The 8,542-nt window shown below is 25.2% G+C and overlaps 2 protein-coding genes and 1 non-coding gene across 7 annotated transcripts in view; 2 read left to right on the top strand and 1 right to left on the bottom strand.

Annotated features, from left to right (window-relative positions):
• LOC126902844 (uncharacterized) overlaps positions 1-8,542 on the bottom strand; it is a 56,308-nt gene that overhangs the window by 33,135 nt on the left and 14,631 nt on the right. The window lies entirely within an intron of this gene.
• LOC126902845 (uncharacterized) overlaps positions 1-8,542 on the top strand; it is a 207,923-nt gene that overhangs the window by 1,091 nt on the left and 198,290 nt on the right. The gene's annotated exons all lie outside the window — the stretch shown is intronic.
• Positions 6,587-6,658, top strand: Trnad-guc (transfer RNA aspartic acid (anticodon GUC)). The gene has a single exon. It is a non-coding gene; the product is annotated as a tRNA-Asp (tRNA).

The following is an 8,542-nucleotide window of genomic DNA, read 5'->3' on the forward strand; positions in this document are numbered from 1 at the left end:
TCTAACACAATATTAAATTTTTTTTTATTTCTGTGTAAACACTGAAAAACTTTAAATATAGTTTATTTTTTTAGATGTTAAATTTAAAAATATTACGTCAGGGACGATTGCAGCAATAAAAATTGTTCATTAAATATAATAAAATTTAGATTAATCTAATTTTACTAGTTAATATCATTGTGAAATATTTCAAAATCGTATATATTTATTTTATTTTTATTTCAATATCTTTTAATTAATTAAAAATATAATTGGAATAAATTATTTACATAAAAATAAATACATTTTTTAGCTTCGATGCGAAGCTGAGAAGGTATTAATTTTGCCATGATGTGTCATTGGACCAATTTCTTTCAACAATGCGTCAAAAAATCAAAAATCGTATCTAGTTGAAGTCATTACCCTTATCAATTGAAAATATTTCCCTTGTTTTCCGCAAATAGGGGAAATCTCCAAAAAAATTACAATTTTTAAAATCGCTTAATTTTGTCATTTTTTAATTTTTTTTCTTAAAACTTCCAAAACTTTTTAAAAAATCAATAAAGCAACATAATTTTTATTTATATTAAAACCTTAGATATTTTCCTTTCATTTGATATCATTAAGAATTATTTTTATTTTTTTGTCATAAATGTTGTTTTTTTTACAAACAAATGAGTACCCCACTCATTATGGCGTCTTTGCACAACTTATAATGAATATTGCCTTTGCTCTTCGTCATTTATTTGACAGTTATTAAAACTTGTCATTAAGGCGACTTCGCGTTCTGCTGAGTCATTTATTACAAATAAGGATTCAAATTTTTTTTTAGCCTGATTTTGAACCCAAGTGTTTGGTTGATCGTTTAAAAATTCTTGGTTTATGCCAAGCGTAGAAAATAATTTTGTATCTATTTTAAATTGATGTACTCCTTCATTTTCTTTTACTGTTTGAATTTCTATTCTTTTTTTTTAATTTATTTCTCCTTTTTTAATTAATGCTTGAACAATTTTTTTTTTTGTTTTCTATTGATATGTCTTCATCAAAAAATAACAGTCCTGCAAGTATATAATTTAGATACCATAAATGTCCAGAAAAGAATTTTATAGCAACTTCACTTATAGATTTATTTATATAACTGTAATTTTTCAACTTTTTTATTAAATTTAAATAATTATTTTAAGCTTTTGTTGTATAAGAGCTCTCAAACCAATACTTAACATAAACTTTTAAAACAAATACATTAAACAGCTGAATATTATTTAATTCTGAAGATGTCAGTTTAAATTAAAAACGGAACATATAAATTTTAAAACAATATATTATTTTAGCCATCCATTTCGCTCTGTGAAGTGCTCCTGGAGGATGGATTTAAATTTTTTCATTCTCTTTTTCGATGAATAGCAAACATAGTTTCAAAAATTCTTTGTAGTCAACCCGAGGATTGAAATGAAAGTTTATGTCATGTACTATAAAATGAAAAAAAAATTTGTCCCGACACTTTATATTCTGAATGCAAATAGCTGCCGTAGTTCAAAAAATGGTATTTTTCTGTTAAAATTTTCAACTTTAGAATGCTATAACTTTTCGAAAAATGTATGTATCAGCACAATTTTTTTTGTCTAAATACATTATAAGTGCATCTTTCATTGGACATACTTTTTATTAAAATTGGACAATTTCCCCTTATATTGGGGTCGTTTAAAACTTGAAACATTGTATAAAAATAAAACTATTTCAACTTAACTTTTCAAAATGTACGGAAATACTGCGTTCTTTTAACATATATCAAATCAAAGATTATGTCATGTACTATAAAATGAAAAAAAAAAAAATTTTCCCGACACCTTATCGTCTATGGGTAAATTGCCACCGAAATTAAACAAAAAAAGTAATATTTGCAAAAAATATCAGCTCCTATGGTGATGTTTTCTGTATTTTAAAATATCTTACAAGGGGAATATTTCATGAATATATAATTTAATTAATATACGGGGTGATCAAAATCTGGTAAGACACTCATTTTCTCAGAAACTATTGAGAATTTTAAATTTTTGTAAAGAGAAAAATTATTAAGCTTATAAAGCTCTATATTATTATGAAGTTCAATAAATTTTTTTTTTGTCTCTTCAGGGATAAAAATCTTTATTTATAGTTTGTTTAAATGGAAACCACTATTTTTGATTTAATAATATGATAGAAAAAAAATTACAAACAATTTTGGTCTTACAATTTTTTTTTATCCGAACAACCGTTTACGTTTTATAAAATTTTGACTTCAAGAATAAATATTGTCATACATTACGTTTCATAAAATCAGTGGCAGTGCAGCCGGTATTTTTGATTCCACCGTGGTAACAATAATAGGTTATGATAGCTCACAAATTATTTTTTATGGTAGTAATTAAGAAAAATTTCCAGGCCAGTTTATCGTCAATGTATATTATTAACTATCGTTTAGTATAAGAGTAGTTCATTTAATAAACATTCATTTTGAAAGATATGAAACGATGAGTGCAATAAAATTATACATGTTCTATCTGTTTAATCGTAAACACAGCTTGTATTTATAATCAAAATATGTATATGGAAATTCTGTCTAAATATCAAAATACCTTTGTAACATGGTCAGTCGTTGTGCTATTCAAAATCACATAATTATTAAGTGATTTTGAATATCATTTTATGATATGTTTATCAAATAGACAATATACATTTTATAACAAGATTAAATGCTCTAAAAGTTATTAAATCAAAAATTTATCTTTAGAAAAATAAAATATAATTTTTATTCAATATTATTATTAATAGTATTTTACCATTAATGAAAAATAACATTAATTTAGGAAAATTTGAAATCATGGTTTTTAAAACAATTGCAAATTTAAATAAGAAAATATTAAAGAATCTAAAAAAGAAAAAACGAGCAAAATTGTTTTTCTACCACCAACATAAATCAGGAGGGAAAGAAAGTGTGCCCCCCCTGAATTATGTTGGTGGTAGCGTGGACACTAGTTGGACATTGAGTGATGGTACGATATCTGGCCGCGCCGGTGTTACGAAACACGCTCTCGAAGAAAAGTGCCCCATCTCACCTATCCCGAAAAACGCGTTACCGCTGCGACGAGATTCGAACCACCTACCAGAATACATATAAATCGGTATTTTACCGAATGCCTCTAGTGCCCATGGTGACGTCATGAAGCAAAAATGTACTTATTTAAATGACACAGATTGAAGAGTTTATACATGACTTATTATCATAACATTATAATAGATGCATTCCTTGTCTGGTCAAAGATTTTTTAAATTTTTCAGCGGATTTAAAATATTTTTCATTTTAATAATACCTTGGTTAATTCAATCTTAGTACCAATGGTCAATTTGTTTATACAATTTAATCAAATTATATAAACTCGTTAATGTTTTATTTAAATATTTACTGAGTTGTTTATTATTCTGTAATGATAATCATAAAACCGTTCATGTTAGATGTACATTAATTGTTTTAAATTATAAATATAAAATGATGTCTATTTAATAAAAGCATAATTTTTTATTTATTAATTGCCACCGCCATAACAACAAAAATCTGTTTCGAAAGCACATAAATTGCAATAATAAGTTTAGTGATATGATATCAATTTACTAATGATTTTTTATTATCAAAACAAATTTTTTTCCTATCATATTAACAGATTAAAAATATGGGTTACCATTTATAAAAATTATAATTTTTAACTTTAATTTTTTTAAGTTTAGGTTAAAAATCCTGAATAGATAAAAAAAAAGTATTAACCACATATTACTGCTTTTTTTTTCCTTTACAATAACATAATTTTTTCAATAGTATCTAAGAAAATGAGTTTCTTACACATAATTGATCATCCTATATTAAATTAATAGCTAAAATGAAAATTTGCTTACATAATAATCATAATTTCTTAAATTAGATAAAATGTTGTGTCCATGATAGAAAATTAGGGTATGACAAACATACTATTCCTCCCAAATTTATTGTGGAATACAAGAAATTGGCTAATATTGATTCCACATTTGAAGAAATGGTTATGGAATTAGGTATGAGCCAAACCAATGTAAATGTGCCAAAAACCCATTGACAAAGAAGTATTTTTTGTCTGAGTCTTCAAATGAGCAGTCTGCATTTTAAATAAAATAAATATATATATTTAATTAAATATACAATTGACAAATTTACAATTGTATATATATAATACAATATACATATACATGTATTATGTATATTAATATTTAAAATTTATTATTTATTTAACTGAAGTCTCACACAAAAAAATGAAATAAAATATTTTTTATCCGTAGCTTAAATGAATTTTTATTTCATTAGTTTAAACGAACTTAGAGTGTTGATATGATATGATATTAAATGTTTCATTCAAAAATTGTACTCTAGTTAAATTTAATTTAATTGCATTAAACTGTTAGCATAATGATTTAGTTAGCATCAATTGAATTAATTAAAAAAAATATTATTAAATTTTCTAATTTGTAAGAGATACATAAAATGATCGAAATTTTTATTTAGGGGTCAATCCATGCCAAATCATCCAGAAGTGGTTTAACGACCATCTCATAGTTTTCTGAAATTTTCAGGGTTTATTCATTATGCTATATTTAGATTATCACAATTTTTTTTTTTTTTTATGATCTTCTCATTTTTATGGCTATTTTAATGTAAAAAAGTTAAAAATAGCTAGATCGTTAAAAAACACAGATTATTCAATTTCAACTCAATCGAATTAAAATTTTAAATATGACCCTATTATAACTTAAAGTTTATATTAAAAAAAAAAAATTAATGTGAAATTCTAAACTTTAATGACATTCAAAAAATGGCGCTTTTTTTGTGAAATATTAGCGTTTTTGAGCTCACTTAAAACCCTTAAGAATTTATTATTTTATTGTGATTTTCAAATGTGGTATTGTATAGTGTATAATCTATGTTTCAACTAAATTTCAAATATTTAAAACAATTATCTTGGGATTTAGAGGCCTACAAAGTTACAAATTTTATAAAAATACGTGTATTCTAAGAGCAATATCTCTGTTGGGGGACCTAATTTCCAAAAATTTTTTTTTTAGTTTTGTAGATATATATCTGTTCTATACACCATAAAAATTTGAAGTTTTAGAAAAATGTGTAACATGTAAAATTTAGCATTAGAAAATCAGTAAAAATCAAATAATTTAATAATAGTTTTTTGTTGTTTTCAAACCACATTTTTGTAATTTTTTTTGTATATCATTGTAAATGTAATATATTATAATTCAATATAATTATTAGACGCGTTATAAATATTCAATTCATGATTTTAGTTGGAAAATAAAAAATAAATAAATAAAATTATTATTATAATATTGTAAAATATTTTAATAAATAATCATGGGTTTTCTAGTAGTTAGAATATTGTATCTTCATAAATGTCAGTTGATGATATCTTAAGACTTCTTATGTTATTTTTATTAATTGATAAAAATCTGTGATTTTCCCTATTCTCGGGAATACTTTTACACAATTTAAATCCTATATTAGGTGTTTTGTTGTACTTCTGATGTGGGTATATTAATGTATTTTATCTCTTTAATTTTGATACATTTTATTAATAGGGAAAATCACAGATTTTTATCAATTAATAACAATAACATAAGAAACATAGATAGTTTATATCATATTCAATAAAATATATCTTTGTAGTTTTAAAAACCTAATATTTTTTTATTTTCAAAAATTTTAGTTCTTCAGAAAATGAGTCTTATCCTTCACTGATCTCCTGGTAAACATATACATTTACAAATAATAAATGATGCGTTAGTAAAAAATTGCAAATTGTTTAAAAAAAATATTACTCACTTATAGTAGCAATAATCAAATAAAACAACTCAATAATTCATATAATAAACTTCAGTAAAACGTGTTTTGTAAACATATAATTAATGAAAGTGAAGCTTTATTAATAAAAGTAACCAGATGTGACTTTACTTTACTTTTCCCACTAAACAGGTAAAACCAAACCTTTTAATAAAAAAAAAAGATAAGGAGCGGGTATTTTTATGAATACTGGAAATAATGAATATTCAGCGTTTCTATACTTTTTTACTAACTTAAATTTTAAATAACTTTTTAATCATTTTTCAATAAAAAAAAAATTATTAATAATTAACCCTTCCTAGAGATGTTGAGATGATCCTAGAGATGAGGTAACTTATCCTATTAAAACCTCCTATCAGCTATAAGAACTAAGCTAAGTTTCATCGCTATCAATGTGAACATTATTTTTATTGCAGTACATTGGTATGTTAGTTAATTTACTATTTTAATAACTATATTTACTACTTACACAATATCAAGAATCAATTTATACGATTTAAAAGAGTACTAATTTCAAAATAAAGAGTAAATCAATTATCTAATTAGATGTTATTTCATGTCTGAATTAATTTGACATTTATCACTGTTCTTAAACTAAAATCATAGATTTAAATTCAAAAATTATTTTTTAGTATGTTAAATATTCTTAGAATTTCACTATATTACCAAAACCATGATACGAGTATATACTCAAGTATATACTCGGTAGTATAGTGGTAAGTATCCCCGCCTGTCACGCGGGAGACCGGGGTTCGATTCCCCGCCGGGGAGCCAGTTGATACGAGTATATACTCAAGTGCCGTGCACACGAAACTAAAATAACGTAGACGACACCAGTTCGAGGTTATTTTGAAAGGCGTCGAGCCGTTTATTAGAATAATATTGTAAAGATGTACGAAACCAAAAATAATATTAATACAAAAGATTTCACAATATGAAGCAAAGGTTGATGTTTTAACAAGTGGATATCACTAGCTGTTCGGAATTCGGACGACGGTACGTTTTGTGGTGTCACAAAGATAACTGACTGCACGTATTATTGCGGCGGGGTATACGACGCTAGGCATTTGTTGGACTTTACACCACGACGATAACGCGTGTGTGTGACGGTCCGGTTTACAGTTAAGCGGTGGCTGAGAAGGAGCTGACACGACCGCGGGGTGTCAACGTGTGACAACGCCGTGGCCGTGTCAACCATATTAAATTTTATTTTGATAAATTAAACCATAAAAATTCAAATCACAGTTATTTCTTTTAAAATTGTACAATTTTCAATTTTTTAATACTGTACAAGATACAAAAAAATAAACTTAATACTTAATCAGTCAATAATATATAATACTATTTACATTTCAATATTATTTTGTATTAAACTAAAAAAATAATAAGGTAAAATTAAAAATTACACTTTTATAGAGAATTTAATCAACTATACAAAAATATTTACAAAATTAGTTATCAATAAAGTAAAAAATTTAATTTTAAATGGCTTATAATATATTGTGTTGCTAATATTTTTACATTAAAATTTAACCTAAAAATTTGCTAGTTCTTTCCTACAATCATAATCTTAATTTAATTGAATAATCCATTACTTAATTAATCCATAAAGTTATTATATTAGTATAGAAAAATGTTTTGCAATATGTTGAGTAGAATGTGGCACTCGTGTATGACCGGTTCGAACGTGTTCATGCTTCGTCCGGTCATCGTCAAAAACACAACATTTTTTGTACGTCAACAGTACACATGTCTCGCGCCTTTTTCAAATCGGCACTGTATAATTATTAATCGCTCCATATAGTCTTTTTTGAGTTTTGTATATTATTACTTTACGTTCATTGTGATTTACTTTGCTACTCTCTTCGATCTCCTCAAGTCATCAAGTCATCAGATAAGCTATTAATTTACTATCATTTTGTTATTTTATCATATCATAAGATTAAATATTGTTATAGTATGTAAGTTATCCCCCCTACCCCCTTTACTTTTAAGAGCTTTACTTGCAGAACTACAAATATATAATTCATAATTTATACATTCATAAGCAGGTGTACCTATTTATTACCCCCTCTTAATCTGCATTTTGATTTCTACAAAATAAACAACACCACCGCACAGTAATAGGCCATTCCCCTTTAATATTAAGGGGCTGCTTGTTATATTTTTTGGTTCTTCGGGCCGGATTTTTGATTTTTGATTGTTTATTATTATTGCGCAATTAAATAATTACTAATTTTTATTATATCTTGTCTATATTCTGACAAATACATTATTATTAGAACAAAAAATAAATAATTAATATGATCATACTATACTTACATTTAAAGTAATAAATTTGTGTACATAGAAATAATTAACAACTATCAAATACTATATTTTTTGTGGGCCTCGACAAAATAACACTTTTGCTCATTTGTCTATTAAGGTCAGAGTTGTGTCAGTATAATAAACAAAAGTATAAGTATTATATGTACATATTACACATCTACATTTTTACAAACAATACTTATATCATGACAAATGATTTATAATTAAAAGTAGATTATTTTAGCTTCGAAGCTGAGAAGGTATTGGTTTTACTATGATGTTTTTTTTTTTTTTTTTTTTTTTTTTTTTTTTTCCTTTTTTTTTCCACAATTTTTTTAAAATGCT

Source organism: Daktulosphaira vitifoliae, unplaced genomic scaffold (assembly GCF_025091365.1).
Source record: "Daktulosphaira vitifoliae isolate Bord-2020 unplaced genomic scaffold, ASM2509136v1 Scaffold_3, whole genome shotgun sequence".
Lineage (NCBI taxonomy): Eukaryota > Metazoa > Arthropoda > Insecta > Hemiptera > Phylloxeridae > Daktulosphaira > Daktulosphaira vitifoliae.